The sequence below is a fragment of the Xiphophorus maculatus genome, chromosome 3 (assembly GCF_002775205.1).
Source record: "Xiphophorus maculatus strain JP 163 A chromosome 3, X_maculatus-5.0-male, whole genome shotgun sequence".
Lineage (NCBI taxonomy): Eukaryota > Metazoa > Chordata > Actinopteri > Cyprinodontiformes > Poeciliidae > Xiphophorus > Xiphophorus maculatus.
Genome location: NC_036445.1, coordinates 14,263,969 through 14,283,593, shown reverse-complemented (window position 1 = coordinate 14,283,593; position 19,625 = coordinate 14,263,969). Strand labels below are relative to the sequence as shown.

Genomic DNA, 19,625 nt, shown 5'->3' with positions numbered 1-19,625 from the left:
TGGTTGCTGGCCCACAGACTCCCCATGTCTATCACTTCTCCATGAGTGCCTTGGCAGGGGGGGCGGTGGGAGGTGCTTCAAGCCACCGATGCACACAAGTGTTTGGAAAACAGAACAGGCATGAAAAACGGAAGCAAGTGCAAATGAAAACTGTGAAAACTAAAAGACACTGGTTCTTTCGAAGCTTTTAAATAACTCCACATTGATCAAAGATAACAGCAAATCTATGTGTTGTTGTGAGCTGCTGTTCATGACTAAGGCTGTGGTCAATGCTGTTTGACGTGATTTATACTGCTTCTGCGTGTGCCAATAAATAGAAGGTCTGATTGGCTCCATGTACAACTGGACAGAACGGCTCTTCTCTCACTGCCTTTGATCTCTTGCTACTTACTGAAGGGGGGAAATGAGCAACCGAGCCTGAGACAAACTCTCAGAAAGCCCCATACATTACCAACGTGTTTACCCCTGGAGCTAGGCCAGAGCTAAAACGCCCAAATTGGTCCACACCAGCACTGTTTAATGGAAGCCAGCCTTACAAGAGGTCATTTTTAAATCCACTTGACCAACTGTGTGACATCACTGCAGAAAGACTTTTGCTGAGGCAAGAAAAATGTACCTTTTACCTAATAATCTCCGTCCTCATCTTCCCGGTTTTATGTGCATACGTGCATTTTGATGGGTGGATTTATTATGCTTCACTTATCAAGCTGTGCCATGCTTCGCCGCTCACTCAGTTTCTTTTCCTCTTCCTTGCTCTTTTATTGTCCGTGTCTCAACACATAATTTGTGCCCTTACCAGATCTGGCAGCGGTCCTGTATGACGGATGAAATTTAGGTTAATCATTGGAAGTGACACAGAGGTGTCCCCCGGGGGCCAGGGGATGAGTGAGCAGCTCAATTAAGAGTAAACATCCTCAGACGGGGCAGCCATGCAAGGCAGGAACTCGTCAAGCTTCAGGGGGAAGGAAGAGGAGATCTAAGCAAAGCCCTCTCTGCCTTGTCTTCGCTCTCCCTGGACAGGCAATGGATTCAGAGCTGGCACTGGCGAAGCAGAGCCAAGGGCCATAGTGACCGTGTGCTCCAGTTACTGTGACGCAGATGATTCACATTGGGTGGAGGTAGGGAGGGGGCCTGGACATGTGACATATATAGATGATTAAACCAGAGCTTTGTTCCATTATCAGTCAGCCAAGAGAGTCATGAAGTCGAAGGGATGGGGGTTGAAACTTGAAATCATAAATATCACCCAAAACCACAGTTGCCCTCTCTTGCTTTCCCTGGAGCCAGTCTCAGAAAAGGGACCACAGCAGAGATAGTGGCCACACTGACAGATTGTGGCCATGCTTTTAGCAGAGGTATAAACAGCCAAGGGGCTCAGAATAGATAGCTAGCTCTATCAAGGCTAAGAAAGGGCCCTTGGGGCGTAAGTGCCATCATTTCCAGTCACAACAAGCAGATGAAAAACAGCTGGTGACTGTGCAAGAGCTGTGCTGTTGGTTTGTTTAAACCCAGGATAAAAAGAGGTTAGAATAACAAACATTACAAAAATTGATGGGTTGTTAGGGTGACGAAGTAAGTAGGTGCTAATTTGTCATCACAGAGAATATATCAAAGATTTTAGTTGGTCAGGAAATTGATTTGGAATTTCAGCTTCAAGACCTAATAAGTATAGACAAGGAAACTAGAGTATGGACAAATATTGGTGAATATATGGCGGATTTCTGATCCAGTTATCTAATTGTATCCATCCATCCATCCATCCATCCATCCATCCATCTTTAAAATTTCTAAACACCAAAGCCTAAAATTTTGACAAAACATCAGTAGGACTTGTGGGTTGGAAAACATTTTATATCTGATGTTCAAAAAAGTATGCTTATTGGCATATCTTTTTTTTTTTTACAAACTTGTCAAGGGGATGTCTGCTCTTGATGTTTTGTAGCTATTGAGCTGCTGCTAAAGTTGGCAACAAATGCAGAACTAAAGATAGGCCTATTCTATATTGTATTGCTATTTTGTTAATAATTTCTTCCAAAACATATGAGAACATTTGCATGTTTTAAACAGATAACCTATTCCATGTCCTACTACAGTAAGTCATTCCTTTTTATTCTGTGTTCAGCTCTCATTTCTGTGTGTGCATGCCTGGCCTGGATGTCACTGGCAACAAACTGTGCAGCACAACACCTTTGAGGACCAGTGTGTGGGATGTAAAAGTTGTACTTTGCAACAAGCTGAATAACCTATTCCTCACCCTCACTTACAAGCATGAAAGAGAAACAATGGTAGAAAAGGGGAATAAAAGAAAGGTCTCTTCTGCTAGAATGTGTTTGATAAACCAGTACTAGTATATGATAGCAATGCATTGTTATGGAGCGTAATAAGGGAGTATGCCACCCTAAACATGCAGGGCTACATAAAATGTTTTAGAGCCTTATTCAAATAATAGAAATGTGGTTGATGTTACTTCTCAGCATTGCAACCAATAGATCCAGAAAAAGATGAATGGTTTCTAAAGTTTTTTCTTTTTTTTCAGAAATAAAGATCAGAAAATGTCGTCTGAATTTATGTTCAGTCCCCTGATACCTCTAAATAAAATACATTCAAAATGCATTTACATATATATATATATGTATATATATATATAATTTATAAACATCCTTCCTTCTGTATTCAGTAATAAATCCTCCACTGTTCAAATGAATAATAAATAAGACAGTTTGAAGATTAAAAGCAAACATTAAAAAAGCTTTGAAAACCTTGTAGCATAGACGTGCAAAACCCCTGACATGGAGTGCTGCTGGTTTTCTGTTCTTTAAATCTAGATATTTTTTTTTATTTATATATATATATATATATATAGTACAGACCAAAAGTTTGGACACACTTTCTCATTGAATTCAATGAGAAGGTGTGTCCAAACTTTTGGTCTGTATTGTATATAAGTTTATCTGTATAGATCTTGACATATCTGTAAGAGTGCTGCCATGTTGCATTTTACCAACTCAAATAACAGATGAGAGAATTATATTTAATTCAGCTCTGTTCAAAGTAGTTCATTATACCTCAGCAAGTATAATTTCAATTATAGCTACATTGATAATAATTCTTATTATTGGGCTCAACAATACAGACAAATTCCATCTGCTTCATTAAACTCTGATATATTGTAATTCCATCACCTAATAATCTAATGTCATGCAGCTGAATTAAATTAGTTAATAATTTTAAAAAACATGTCTGTTGGTAAAATTGCCTGTCTAAGAAATGATTTTCATTTAATTTAAAAACACACATTTTTGACTCCAGAACATCACATCAAATAGTGGGGAAAAATCTTTATAAACAGCTGCATTCTGATGCAGATTGTTGCATCACTCAATCACCCAAGATCATGGAGACTGGCAGGTGTCACCTCTTTCCATTTCATTCTTGTCATTTTCACTTTGTTCTCTGGCTGAGTGCCATCTAACCTTTGAGTCTTGCTCGACTTCTATGGATTCAGCGCAGGGCAGGATATGGTGTTTTGACCTAAAGGCTCTCAAAAAGGATAATGAGCCTCTTGGTTGCCCAAATGAATGGCGTGGGTGGCTAAGGTTCAGCCTATTTCCCCATAATGAGCTCTTCCACCCTTTCAAAAACAAGCCTGAAGCTTTTTTTCCCCCAAGCCTTTTTAATTTCTTCTGTATGAAATAACAATGGACAAAAAGCAGAGTTCAAATATGTAAATAGCCCCGAGCATAATCATGAAAACTTCAGCGTGGAACAGTGAGCGTAAACAGTAAGTAATGCAACACCAGCTGACATTTTGAGGTCAACATCACTCTGTTCTTCATCTCAGGCTCCTCAGCATTCCTGATTAGCTGCAGTGGCTTTGAGGGGGCACATTATAACTGTTTGTCCAAGGAGCTAATTAAGAGGGACACACAAAGCAACAAACAAAACAACAGATCAGCTGCACTAAATCTCTTCTTAAGGTGCTGAGCAGTACAAACATGCCACTCACTGAACTTCTCACCCCCCTCTATCCACCCACTTCCCCAGGCTGTGGTGTGGCTGCTGCAGAGGAGACATGACAGTGGGGTGGAAGGGGGGAGGAAGTGAGTGCAGTGATTTCAGCCATCAAACACACGTCATCCTACAGGAGAAGGCAGGGAACAGAGGTGACCGAGGGAGACAGTTGTTGCAGCACACAACTGTATGAATAAAGTGTGTGTGAGAGTTGAGGGGGGCGTGTATGAGTGTGTGTGTTTCCATGGCAGGGGCTGAGTGAACTAGATAAGGGCTAGACAGGAGGGAAAGGACAGTCACTCACAGTACAGCAACTTTTCAAGTACATGCCTGTCAAGCCTGGACTGCTGTAGCAGCCGCACTGCACTCCTGTGAGCTACTTATTCTCCCACTGTGGACAGGATTACAAAGACTGTCCTCATCTCAGAGCCCATGCGCAGACAGATGTTTAGACAGACTGGCCTGGGAATGTCTGAAATTCCAAGCGTCCACGGTGGTAGGACTTGGACAGGAAACTCTGAAACCGTCGTGTAGGGCGAGCTGGCTTTATGCACGCTGGATGGTTTTATGGTGGAGAGACAAGATTAATTACTGCTGAGGTGTTTTCCACTTTGTTTTAAAGAAAGCAGAGCTGGGCTCACACCCCTGCTTGCAAAGTTGTATTTCACTCATCTTTTGTGTGAGGAATCATAATGGAGAACTGCTGAGAAGAGGAAACAAAAGTGATAATGGCTGTTCCACTGCGGAGATAAGGCACCTGTAGAACAGTTTGTAAACCCGTTTGAATATATCATGAAGTCTGGAAACCTGCTGTCTCTCACCTTATTGTTTGCTAATTAGCAGTAGAAACAGGTGTAGATTTGGCCCAGTGGAACGAATGGTGTTGGTGTCCGCTTCCGGTCTCCGTTCAGAGTTGTGTGTGTGAGGTAGGGTGGGGGTGGGGGGCGTGATGCAGATCCGGCACCTGGACCCCAGATTCTCCAGCAGCACTATAATGGCAGCTCTCAGCAGCAGTGATTTCCTCAAGACTTTGATGTGAGCGCTAATGGCTGCTGACAGAGCCACAGCCCCTTGCTTATCATGTCTCTTCTTGTTGCATCCCCTCAGCTTTGTTACTGATTTAATCCGATCTTTGGCCGAGTTTTGTTAAATCTGCAATAATCCATCTAGGATTAATGAAGAGAGTGGCAAAGAACCTACAGGGACACAATAAAGGAGAGTCAGAATGGGGGCATTAGCCCTGAGTGAGACATCTCAATGATACATCCATATTTGTATTCTTTGCAAATAAAAGTCTTACAGTGAAGTGGTGGCATTAGCTAATCACTTAAAATTATAATAGAAAACTGTGAAGTTTGCTATTGTAATGCCACAAAATTTGACAAAAGTTCAGTGGATTTTCAAGACTCTTATTGTCTCAGTTTCTTCTGTAGTCCACATTGTGATGCTCTGGCCACGTTTAGTGCTAAAATTGGTCTAGAACTGTTGTTCAGGCAACCTCAGTGGATATTAACTACTGAAAAATACGAGAAATCATGTCATACACAGATCCGTACACAGCTTCCCAATTCTACTACAACGAACATGGAGTGATACAGACACCTAATTTTCAATGCAGGTTGTTTATTTGCACGGCTTCTACCCTACTTGAACTGCGGCCTGACCAGCCAAGCATAGTATTTGCCATGTGGCAGTCACAACAGGTTTGCCTCTTCATTCAGCCCGGTCCTGCGCACATTGAGTTAACAGGTTTCAGCTGCAGTGAGGGCATGTCAGCCCAAGAATGCTCCAATCAATCATTTTTTCACTTGAGGCACATCCGGGTTAAACCACAGCATGACCTTCATCATCGACATCATCATCATCATCATCATCATCATCATCATCATCATCATATTTTCCTGCTGCAGTTTCTTCTTCTTTGCGTTCTCTGGGTCTCCTGAGCACATAACATGGGGAATGCTTAATGAATGAGACAAGCTGCTCACATGGACAATAATGAGCAGGTTTTGGTTGAGGGGAACCGCAATTTCTGCTTTCCGCTAAAGTACTCGTGTTAGTGTTACAACAATATTGAATAGTGCCGCAGGGATCTCCTTTTAATATATTCCTATTAAAAGGTCAGTGCAGCACCGGTCATGCATGCATGTGTTTGACATCTGCATGGAACATTAGAACTTAACTTTGTTAATTCAAAAAGTATTAAGAATGTAAAGGGAATGTATAATGTTGAGGATATCTCTAAACAGAGTAATTAAGCCAATACTTTGTGAGTAACAGGAAAAAGTCATTACACCAATGAGCCACTAAGAGGACTTTGATATATTCATGGATAAATTGGCATATCCCTCTCCCTCCTGCAGTGGCCCTCTGGACAGCATCTTAACTGATATAAATCAGTTTTACTTTAACTGGTCAAGATTTCCTTATTCACAGCACAAAGCTTTCAAGTGATCATCTATCAGCAAAACTAATGTATTTTCCCCTCAAAAGGGGCCCTTTTTCATTTCTCTTCATGGATCCACTTAATTTGAGCACGACCTGTTTTAATACAACATGTATTATGTGGAACGGTTGTATCCTTGAGCAATGTATTTTACCTGCTTTTTGCTGGTACAAAGCTCGGCTTTGCAAATGGAGCTCCAAAATTTGTGAGCCACTTGGGATGAAAGTGTGCCAAGTCATGAAATAGCACTAACATTTGTTTGAGGTCTCAATTCTTCTTTTATTACCCACCATTTGTAGCAGATTTACTGACATTCCAATACAATCCTTTTGTCAACAGTACTTTTTGATTAACACTGGAGCGTAGACACTTTATTTTAAACTAGATATATATTCTTTCATATTATCTGGTGACTGGATGATGAAGTCGTCTTCACAACCAGTATACCAGTACAGGTAACTTAGGATGTCAGATGCTGTCTACGATATTTTTCCACATTTTATGGTGAATATTGAGACTTCTGGATGTCATAAATTTGATTTGCTGAAGTCTTCTTTGATCCAACAAATTATACTGTCAAGTACACAGATTGCTGGCACCTCAAGAGTTGTTGCAGAATCCATTTTTGGTCTTATTCAATGGACAACTGAAGCTGGCAGTGTTCTCAAATGATCTATTAGCAAATTTGCTTATGTAGAGAAAGCTAATTAATTTAAACATCCTGGACCGTTTCTCAATGGCTACAAAGAAGCTTTATCTTGGCTATAGAAAGCCTAAAATATATCAGCATTTTCTGACATTTAAACATTCAGACAATCAAGTCCAATCTTTACTGAGCTCAGTCTCTTAAAGTTTATTTTTATGTGTCTTATTCGTGTATTAAAATTGACTCTCTAGTGAGAAGGATGTTGGCATCACAACAGTGATGGCAGAATTGCATTCGTACAACAGGTTAGCCCAAACCCTTGCAGCCAGCAAAGTTTCAGCATTTTGGTTTGGAGATGGGTGCCAGGTAAAATCTCTATGTTTACAAAGATATTTTGTAATCCAAACATCCAGATAATAAGTTCATTACGATTGGTTGTCCCAAATTTGCTTTACACATGTCAAGGATGGCACACCAGTGGAGACGAACAACAAAATTTTAACAGGAAAAAATGTCACCATGGGTTGCAGCCTACCTTGACTTGAACACCTTTGGGACTAGAAAGAAACATGACATCTTTGCAGTAGTAATTAGGTTTTCTAGTTATAGATCACCACATGTTAAAGCTCTGTGATTAGAAAACAAATACTGTATTCCAAACTGTGAAATATTGTAATGCCATTATATTTTCATCATGCATCACTCTGGTCAACCAAACAAAAATACAAAAATTCTTCCTGAGGAAGAACACAGTGAAAAAGCACTGTGGCCACATGCTTTTTCAGGAGGATATGTTTTATGCAAATTACCAACTCTATGCCATCAGCTTAGATAAAAAAATAAACTTGTATTGATTGAAATCATAAACTCAACCTACCTACGCTGTTTTGCAACTAGAATCAAATTGAAATGTAGGTAATTGACTTTGACTCAGTTTGCCTCACTAATGACTTCTTCAGTTAGCAGAGTAATTGATCGGTTTTGTTTGGCAAACGTTCCTGAACCACTGCCGGCTACATTTCTGGAATTGTTCTTCATTGGTTGGTTTGTGCTAGCCTCATTATCCCTGGATGTCATCTTTGATAACTCACTTGTTTCTGAAAAACCCTTGAATTTATTCAAGTCTCATTTGTGAATGGTCCATGTCCCAGTTAAGAAATGAATTAAATGTTTCAACATACTGGTTAAAGATCTAGTAATGTAAATAAAACAAGCAAGTTAATATCAAGCAAGTTAATAACATATCTTGAGGAAGATAACTTCTTCTTTTTGTGTGGATGGAAGGCTTAAAGTTGAACTCGGCTGTCAGTGCAAACCCAAAACTTTAAGACAATAAATTTATTCCAGTCGTGAAATATTCCCTGTGCTAGTGGCCGCAATGCAAGCCCCAACCATGATTTATAAACCACTCTCCTTAACTTTTAGAAAGACCGCTCTTTTCGCTGAACTACAGTTTTATTTTTTTGTTGTTTTTTTTACTTGCACTAGCTCATCAAAGATGTATTACAACTTCATCATTCACCAATTAGTTTCTAAAATGCATGGGACTCCCTTAGATGTTCATTTTCTAACTACAGATGTTGAATTTGTGGGCAAGGATCAGGAAAATCATAAATTATCCAACAACTCTTGGTGAAGGCTCTGTTTGTACAGGTGTTGCTGACCAGCATAACAGTGAACCTCCTCTCCGGGGTGTGCTAAATATTCCTGATGGCCTTCTCAAGATAAATGGGACTTCTACTAGCTTTGATGGCAAGGGGTTTTATTAATTCTTCTTCAAATCTTTGTCATCTTCCCTGATTGTGCCCAGTCTATGTTCATCTAATTTAAAAGCAAAAGTTGTGTCAGTGCTCAAGTCTCAAGAGATTCTCACACGTTTGAATATTGCTTTTTTAATTTGATTTCATTATTTAATCAAGGAAAATATCAGATTTTTTGTAAAACATAAAAAATGTGTTGAACTTAATAGCTTTAAAATATCGATTAATCTAGTGTTCAAACAACTGTTCATTGTAATTCATACAGCGTCCTCAGAGAGATTTGCAGCATGTTCCTTATTGTGGCAGGGCAATGATAAACTTCCTCCTATATCCCTTTTTTCTAAAAAAAAAAAAAAAAAGAATAGTTCTAATCATAGTGAGGATGTGGCCTTATATATGAACTGCCAAGGAAAGTACACAGCACGAAAGAACGCGGGATGTGGTTAAGACAGGGATGAAAAATGTAATCAGGAAATACTGGAAGGAAAGAAACTGCAGGGAGCGAGTGGCCAGCTAATAATAGAGATAAGAGAGCAGTGTTACCCAAACAATACACAGACTAACTGCTTTAAATCTCCTCTTGCAGGAAAATGAGTTAATCACTTGCACAACTTTAACAATCCCCAGGAGCTGGATATGCATATGGAATGAAATATTACTGGTTTTATTAAATTTTGGATTCGTATTTCCCAAAGTACGGTACATGCAGACTTGGAGAAAAAAAAAACAAAGTTTCACATAAAAACTAATTCTCTTTTATACCGTGAAGCTTGTCAGACACACATTAAATGCTTGATTTGGTGTCCCAAAATCAGTTTTCCAACCCATTCAAAATCCTTCCACTAAAAAATTAAAATTTTAATTTCTGTCCTCACCCAAAGAACAATAGTCTGACAGGGTGGCTTAAATTAAACCTCTTTCAAAAAAAACCTCTTCCTCAAAACCAATTTGTCAAGCTGCCTTTTTTCTCAAGATTTCCTCGGTAACAGATGTTTATCCCGAGCCTATTGAGAGGACATGAGAGAAAGAAGAGAAACCAAGCAGCTCTCCATATGTGTAGAAACAAAACACACATCGCGTTTTTAATGGCGGGGGTCTTCGCCTCTCCCTGTGTTGCTGTCCCGAAACAACAAAATCTGATCTTCCATTGGATATTTGAAGAAAAGATGGTAGAATCCAGCATTTTCTCTTTACTCCTTTGTTATCCCTTATCATTGATTCAAAACTGCTGAACTGTCTGTGGAAGAACATTAGAGGTTATAGGCTCCTTCAGTAGGAGGAAAGGGTCTATTGACCCATAAGACAGCTGAGATACACTAGTAGATCTTTAGCTGCCTTTTTCTGGCCCATCTTTCAGCCTGAACACAAGGACCCTTTGTGTCTCTCTCTCTCCTTTGGCTGGCAGCTGTGGGCTAAGCACTCGTCCATAGATCTACACATTTGCCATTTCGAAGCAACACACGTCTATCATTTCTCTCCTCTTCCTCTGCATTCTAATCTTTGGAAATCATGGAAAAAAGGCATGATAAGCATAGCCCGCAGGAGGCTGATTATGCTGACTTCATGTTTATTTCAGACGTGTGGCATTTTTCTGGACAAAGAAGCACCAATACAGGAAGCAGGCTGGCAATGAGGAAGCAGTGGACAGTAGGAGGTAATCAAAACATATGCAGAAGTCTAATGGATTCACGTTACCTCTAATGAGATGATTGCAAAATGTGAGTGGTTGTGGAAAGTAAGATACATACAGAATTATAGTGAAAGGAATGTGGTATTGATTTAGAGCATGTGGGAATTAACTAGAAGGCTTTTAGGACTTAAGTAGGGAATATACAGTGTGCGGGCCATGATTCATTTTGTTTAGATCTTGCTATAATCAGGCGGGACTATGAAGCTATTTGAATAAGTATGCTCAAACCCTTCCAGATGTTGCTTTTTAAATCCTGTCATCTCCACTTAGTGTGACAGTCCAGGAAGTCCATTTGGAGTAAAAGCCCCTTAAACAAGGTAGTTTTGCAGAGCATTTGGAGGGATCAGCAGTCTTTGATCCACTCTTTCCCTCCCTGACTGTTGCCCCGCTCTTCTTTAGCAAACCCAATGTGACATCCACCTTTTGAGCCAGTACAATTTGACAAATAAGTAATGACTGTCCACATTTTTAATTTAGGAGTTTGATAAAAAATTTAACATAATGCCAACATAAGACGTGGACTTTTTAAACAGGTTCATTTATGTTTCCCAACCAGATTTTTTTTCCCCTCTAAAGATTTTCACTAAAGATCTAAAAACCCTGATCCCAAATGAACTAATTGAAATTAAAATGTATTATCTTCTTAAAAATTAATAAGAAGAATTAAAGGGGCAGTATTGTGCATTGAATACACAAAAAAACAGATTTTTATGAAAATCTGTTTTTATATTCAGTTGTTATAAAAATTATATATATATATATATGTGTGTGTGTGTGTATGTATATGTCCAACATAACTTCAAAGAAATTTTGCTTTGCAATTTGAAGACTTGAAATTGTCCTCTGTCTCTTTAAGAAGCTGCTGCTCTTTCTGATACTCCACTTCCAGCACACCATCAAAATATAGCTTCTCCATTATGCTGCGTACAACCAGCATAATGAAAACTTGTTCATATGATAAGCTCAAACAAATAAATAAATCAAGCCTCCAAAAATACTACAGACTATCAAATCTGTCAGTCTGTAGTATTCGAAGCATCTTGGACTCAATAACAAGACTTAGTCCTGCACATCGTTGGTGGTTCTTCTGATAATAATGACGCATATTAGATAGTATTAAATTATCAGATATGCTGTATGTATGTACTGTATGTCCAGACAGACTCTGAATTTGGTCTCAAACTCTAATCACCTATGGATTAATTCACTCCTGTAGAGTGAGTGAATAGATTGGTACAAATGTTTGACCAATGTGTTGCTATTTTGCCATGTTCCCTGCCAGCTTCACTGCTCCACCAGAAGAAAAATACCCCACACAGTCTGATGCTGCCACCACTATGTATGATGGGGAATGATATGTTCAAATTTTCTGAATACTGAATTTGAATCTTTTACTGGCTGTTGAAAACTGAGTTTTCTGTCTATCCTTGCTACTCTAAAAAGTGACTTCACAATTGAACACAATCTAAAGATAGGTCTTACCTCCTCCAATGAATTTTTAAAAAGTAGCATTCACCTGCTCTGTTCCTATAAATAAATGTGCCACTTCATGACTAGTGAGAGTCCATGTAGCAAAAAGTAGATATCTTCCATAAGACAAAATTTTTAACCTACGCTGCCTCTCCTATCCCCAAAGTTCCTAAAGTTTCAGAAAGTGCAACCCCTAATAGAATACCTTATGGCAGTTGAAGTGATTTATTTTAGATCCAGGTCTCTGAGGTGGAAACTGAATATCTGTAAAGGTTTCTATACCCTGGTGAAAGTTAAGGTGAAAAGATAAAATAAAATGTTATCTTTATTCCAACTCTGACTCATTCTCCCTTACCCTACAATTGCTGGGTTTTTCCCCCGAATCATCATTTTCTCTCTCTGCCCTTCCTGCCCAATAAATAATCCTTATTATGCTTCTCACATAAACTGTGTCTCTGGCACCAGGCTCCAAGACACACCGCCTGGCAGGAAATGGGTGAGAGAGGAGATTGGAGGAGGCTCCTTCAGTTGTAACAGCCCGAGAAACACAAAAGACACTCAGCAGACGCTGTTTCTGTCCCTCATTTGAGACTTCTACCATTATATTTCTCTGTCATCCCCCACTCAGCATAATAACTCCTGAAAGGTAGATAACTATTAATAGAGTTCGCACAGCACTGCAGTCATATGGATTGCCCCACAGCGCTGTGACTAAGTAGAACTGATGTCTCTTGTGACAAGCGCTCGTGTTGCTGTCATCCAGGACGTGGAGACACTCTGCATACATTACCGAGTACTGGCTTCCCTCACTCGGTTCCCCCTTTTGGATGGCACCACAGCTGTCCCAAAGTGAATCTCAAATGAGAGGATCTGTCAGGGTTTGTTTGCTGCAGGCCCTGATTTGATGCTGTTACTCTGCAGATGGAGAGACTGTCTCAGTCTGTGGAACTGAAAGCTGCTGGTGGACAATACTTGCCTAAGGCTTTTTCCGGTGGCGACAGAAGCACATCTTGAGCAAATATTGGGCTCATCCTGATTAGACATTAATAACAGTTTCAGTTTTCTCCGCGTCTGTGGCTGTATCAGCGTCTGCCTTTGATTTCTCAACACAGACCGCTCTTTGTCTGATACTGGTTGAATGTATGAGTTCTTCTGTGTTTTTTTTTTTTTATTCTCTATCTTAAGCCAGATGTTCCTCATTCATTTTTCTTATGTGCAGATGTATGTGTAAATAATCCATGATTTTTCAGGCTAGTGAGTTGAAATGAGGGGCTTTGTGGGTCAGTAGCCCAAACTCCTATGCTTTTTTTTTCCATTAGCTGTGAGGCTCAGTTTCAAAAACAAAAAAATATAGTACCTAACTATGCCACTGGCAAAACTAGAGGGAGGCTGTCTAGATGGAGAGGAAACAATGATATTGGGCTCACGAGAATAGACGACATTTGGGTTTAATAATGCCATGGATACCCCCTTTTTTCCCTTTCTGGATGTTTTTGTTGTTTTTTTTAATCTTTTAAAGACTGTAGTCAGTTTAAAATAACATCTAAGGTTTGAGTTGTCCGTGTATTGCTCATCTAAATCTAAGGTAATCAAGATACAGAAAAAGTAGATAAATGTCATCTTTTGCATTATCCTAAGTACAACAAATTTTGTATGAATCTCAAATTCTACTTTCAAGAATCTGTTTAGAATAGAATTATCTGGCTCAGGTTGTATTATAGTTCAAAAACTAATTTAAAAATGTACATGTCATAAAAAATTTAGCAAACTCTGAAATAGATTTAAACAATTATTCAGTTAGAATGTCACTATATTGTTGTCTGTCTGCCTGTGACCGTTTTTTCTACAAGACAAATTATGTATTAGATGCTAATAGAAACCTCTGAGGAAGATGGCAACTTTAGCATTATCAGTTTATAGTAGTTGGGCTGTCATGACATTCTTGCTTTAGTAAAGCTGCACTATGTAACTTTTATGAAAATCTGATTTTTTTATATGTATTTATTTAAATTGTTGCTATGTCATCACAGTATGAAACAAATGATCTCTGGAAAAAATGGAGCTCTTCTCCCTCCTTCCTGTAGTCCTACTGCCATCTGCAGAAATACACCACTCCTCGCCAAAAGCAACCGATCAAAGCCAGGAGGAGTATCTTAGCGCTGTCAATCACACTCATGTACACTCTGTAGTTGTGCTAACGGTAGAAAACCATCTTACTGTTACAGGAGAACTGTTTACCTGCTGTCATCAGTGGTCATGCTAACTAGCCTGCGCATTCACCGCATAGTCTGTAGTGGCGAAGGAGCTGTAGCAAAGCAGAGCGCAATCGGCAGAGTGTGAGCAGTGTGCACACTTGGTTGATTGACAGCACTAAGACACTCCCCTGGCTCTGATTGGTAGCATCGTCCACTTGGAGGCCCTCTCTGCTTTGCATTAAGCTGCTTCATGACAGATGTAGTACTGAAAACCACTCATTATTCTGTCCTCCCTGTTTTCAAGGATGTACTAGCAGCACTGTGTTGCCAGCAGTGCTCTGGTGGTAAAACAAATCTTGATATTGTCATCTGTAGCTGACACAAACTCAAAATAGTGCTTGTACTTCCAGCTAGAAAACCTGTGTTCTTGCATATGAGACTTCACTCCCTGAAATGCAAAAGAAAAGTAACTATATATATTTTTACAAAGTAAAATCATAATAATAGTAATTCAGATAAGTAACTTTAATCTGATTACAAGACTGGAGGTAGTAATGTGTTACTCATTACCAAAAAAAGGGGTCAGATTGGAGTAATGCGTCACTAAGTAACACATCACTGACATCACTGGTGTAACAGGGTATTGCAAATCATTTGCATCTTGTCTGATGTTTAGTTTCTTTTTACTGTAAGAGAAATTATTTTAAAGTGGTGAATATGTATTCAATACATATGCAATCAAGAGCAGTAGACTCTGTCTTACAATGCAGAGACATAAGAACTATGTTCTATCTTATTTAAATGTGAAAATATCAAATACAGATGCAGGTATTGAAGTGTTAGTGACACATTAATATACTCTTACTTTACAAAGCAAAGGAATGCTGACACAGCACTTTGCAAAAAGGACTTAATTTTGAGGAGAAATATACTTTAGTGGCATTCAAATGTCACGAGGCACAAGATCTCTTTACATCCTTAAATTGTTTCTAAAAGACCCTGTTCCTGGTCAAGATAGACCACGAGCAGCTAGCTCTCCTTACATAGGTGTGCTGTAGCGCTCGTTTTAGACCTCCCCAAAGCACCTCTTTCTTCTCTGTAGCACCCATCAACTGCACCGACCAAGAAGAAGACTGACAGCCGACCCGCTGAGGAGGTGTGCAGGCAAGTCGACCAGAACAATAACAAAACTGGAGTCAGAGCCAGAGAGGAGAAGACAGACCCTAATAATGGCCAGGCCGTGGCTTGACATGCTATGAAAAGTGACAGTGGACGAGTCATCCATTATTTATAGCAGTGCAGAGCTCAGTTATTTATTTTTTCAGCAGCATGAGTAGCAAGGGATCATGGCACAAAACAAGCAGCCAGTCGAGGCCTATTCATGTGATTGTCAGTAGACAGCAAGGCAACCCTTGTGCTGGAGGAAGCTGTGACTGTATTTGTGGCCTATTGTAGACCCTGCAACTCAGACAGAATTCACCTTGACTATTGCTGACTTCGCTTATGCTCCTGTTATTGTCTCTTGTTTGTTTCATACGTGTATAAAATCAGTGTAAACCACAGATTGCCTAAACTTGAGCATGAGCTAGTTTCTTATTTTAAGATACAGCTCAGAAGATAATTACTGATCAATGATTTTAATCTGTGAATGTATCTGTAATGGGACAAGTCTCCAAGGTCGAAAAAAAAGCATGTTAAGAATTGTTTGAAGCTTGCTGAAGAAGATTTGGAACTGCCGATTACAAAATCACTTCCTGATTATCATCACTGTTTGACTCGGAGTCAAAAATTAAAGGGATGTCCTCTATCAATCTTGTTCCGATGCTTTTCTTTATTTTCTCTTACAAGGACCTAGCTGAGATTCCCTATTTGAAAATAACTTTCTAAAGCAAAGTACAGTCATACTGTCATAATAATAACACCTGTGCTTGATAATATCTGGTGAGGCCATCGTTATTAACATGCTTTTCAGTTTGTAGAAAAATTAGAATACACATTGTCCTTATCTCAAGGGATACATGCATTTCAAAAGCTTTTAAGAAATACCACAAGCACAGTTGGACTTTTTTTCTTGGTCAGGTTGTTTAGAGAAATGTATAAATTAATTTTATGAATTTCTATGTTTGTTTTATTCAAATAAGTATGGCTAATATATGATTACACACAACAAAGGAATCAGGTTCTCCTCCACTGGAAGTTTTGATATTTTCTGATCAGACTAACAAAACTATGATCAAACTGAACCAAATCATGTGAAATGCTAATTTAATAAGTGAAAACTATCCAACACACTCCCTACAGAATGTTAAAGAGTATATTCTGGTGCACATTGGTTGTTTAAGAGTTAATGACACTACACAGTGTTCCGAATTATTATGCAAGTGATATGTTCTCAGATCTTCATAAATGGTCAATGCAAATGATGGTCAGTATAATTTTCAAGTCATGAACTATTACAGTATTAATCAAATTTTACTGAACAAAGCTCCCCATGAGAACAGTATTTTGTTCAAACATAAAAAACTCAAAATGCACTGTTCCAAATTATTATGCACAGCAGATTTTCTAAACATTTTATGGATTATAAAGAACTGCAAACGGTCATTCTTTGAATGTGCAGCATTAAGTGGTCACATGTACTAAAATCAAAAGCTGTTTCAATCAAAAACATCTTAACAGACCGAGTTACATGTTAACATAGGACCTTCTTTGATATCACCTGCACCATTCTTGCATCCATTGAACTTGTGAGTTTGTGGAAAGTTTCTGCTTGAATTTCTTTGCAGGATGTCAGAATACCTTTCCAGAGCTGCTGTTTTGATATGAACTGCATTCCACCCTCAGATCTTCTGCTTGAGGAAACTCCAAAGGTTCTCAATAGGGTTGAGGTCAAAGGTCAGAGGATTATGGTGACCACACCATGAGTTTCTCCCCTTTTATGCCCATAGCAGCCAATGATACAGTGGTATTCTTTGCAGAAAGAGATGGTGCATTGTCATGCATGAAGATGATTTTGCTACGGAAGGTACAGCTCTTCTTTTTGAACCATGAAAGAAAGTGATCAGTCAGAAAGTCCATCTACTTTGCTGAGGTCATTTTCACACCTTCAGGGACTCTGAAGGGGCCGACCAATGATTCTCTCCCCATGATTTCAGCCCAAAAAATGACTCCACCACCTCCTTGCTGACGTCACAGCCATGTTGGGACGTGGTGGATATCCACCACCAATCACTACTGCGTCCATCTGGACCATCCAGCAGTCATCAGTGAACAAGTCTGTTTGAAAATGAATCTTCATGTACGGCTGGGCCCACTGTGACTGTTTCTGCTTGTGAGTTCTGGTTAGGGGCCCAATAGTACCGGTAGGTTCATGTACCACAAGCCTCTGGAGGATCCTCCACCTTGAGGTTCCAGAGGCACCAGCAACTTCAAATAACTGTTTGCTGCTTTGTAAGGGCATTTTAACAGCTGCTCTCTTAATCCGATTAATATGTCTAACAGATACCTTCCTCATTATGCCTTTATCTGTACAAACCCATCTTTGTTCTGAATCAGCTACAAATCTCTTCACAGTACGATGATAATGCTTCAGTTTTCATTAAATATTAATGTTTTCATATCTTGTCATACGACACTACACTATCTGATGATTTTCATCAGCAGAGATCCTTTCTCTTTCTCATATTGCTTGAAACCTGTGGCCTGCTTAATAATGTGGAACATCCTTCTTAAGTAGGTTTCCTTTAATTGAGCTCACCAGACAAGCTAATCAACCCAGCTCTCTGAAATTTAATTCAGTAATTCATAGAGCCCTGACACCCAATACCATCTATAAATTTAATAGCACAACAAAAAAATGTATCTTTATGACACTTAAATCCAATTTGCATAATAATTTGGAACACGGTGTATAAGCAAAGGACTGCAACATAGATGACATTTTATTTAGTTTTTTGGGAGATGTCAGTGAAGTGAACTTCACCAACTTGTTATAAGGCAGCAGCATCAACACAATAGCAGTTTAATTTGCTGGCAGCTTACAAAGTACATTGTTTCAAAACACCAGTGGCCTATTCCACTAAGGAGTCATCCTAGAATTGTCTCCAAATATTCATGAAATGTAGATAGAGCAAGAAATCAAGTGAAACGTTCATCAGGGAATAACAGAATTGCTTATCTGAGTATGAAACTAAAGCGCCTTAATCTATGTTTATGGATTAGCACAGAAGTTAAATAGTTCTGTCCAGTGGACTGGATTACTGTCGTCGTCTCAGATTTTATCAGAGCCGGGTGGAGCAGTGTGTGTGTGGGTGTGAGTGTGTGTCTGGATAAGTCATAGTACAGTAGAGATACCACGAACGCCAGCAGGGCTTTTCTGGCACAGAGGAGTGCGCCATGACATCGGGAACAGATGTTGCACATGGCGAGGCCCATCAAGGGACAACAACTCTGCATCAGAGCATGAATATTTTAGACAGCTTACTGCTGTACTTATCACTGAAGAAACACTCAGGGTGGCCATGGACCCAGTTTTTCTGACTTTAATTTAAAGTCTGTCTGCTGTTTGTTAATATTTTGTTAAGTGACGAACTTCGAAAGAAGACCGAAAACATTAACCATAATGATTATTTTTTTTTACATTTTCCTCAACACTGGCTTCTTTATCTGCAGTAATGCCAGATTAGAGAGCTAGCGGGAAAACTCAGGGCAATGGCCACATTCCTGTAATCCACACCATTTTTCTGAGCACAGTTTGAACCAAAAGCCTCAACCTCTCCTTGACCCCTGAGAAAAAGAATCCCTCAACCTGATCCCCTGAGAGACTTTCATTACAGACAAAAACAGAATCCATGGGGGGCCAGAGTCGTATTCTGATATCGGGGCAGAGGACGTGGATTTGATATGAGCCAGGGAATAGTTCTATAGACTGCAGAGCAAGCCCCAGGTCTGTGTTGGGCTTTAATGGCTCTCCTCCTGCTCCTCAATCACACATAAAGAAACTGCTAAATTGCAAATTTCAAGCCAGTGCAGAGGGCTGACGTCATATTATTGGAGACGGGTTTTGAATTGCTCACAAGCCGGGCAGATGGATACCACTGCCTTGCAAAGGAATACTGTATGTTCTCATAAGTTATGAGGCTGTAGCAGCAGTTAGAGTTATGGTTGACACAGATCAACTCTACATTCAATATCACAATTACAGTAAAAGCTGGTGTAATGTTCCTCATATGGATAGCAGTGCAAACCTCAAACCCTACCGCTAACCAAAATACTGCAGTAAAAGCAAAATGTTAATCAAGCACTTTTAAAACTTCAAATGCTTACTCCAGTAATAAAGAGCATTGATTTTGTGTTGTCCAAACATAAACCATGATGATTTTGCTTTTTTATTGGTAGTGGAATAAGA

At 39.4% G+C, this 19,625-nt stretch overlaps 1 protein-coding gene across 2 annotated transcripts in view; it reads right to left on the bottom strand.

Annotated features, from left to right (window-relative positions):
- nphs1 (NPHS1, nephrin) overlaps positions 1-19,625 on the bottom strand; it is a 199,603-nt gene that overhangs the window by 126,229 nt on the left and 53,749 nt on the right. For both annotated transcript variants that reach the window (XM_023330210.1, XM_023330209.1), the window contains exon 2: positions 4,833-5,207. The gene's annotated coding sequence lies outside the window, so the exon portion shown is untranslated. The remainder of the gene's footprint in view (positions 1-4,832; positions 5,208-19,625) is intronic.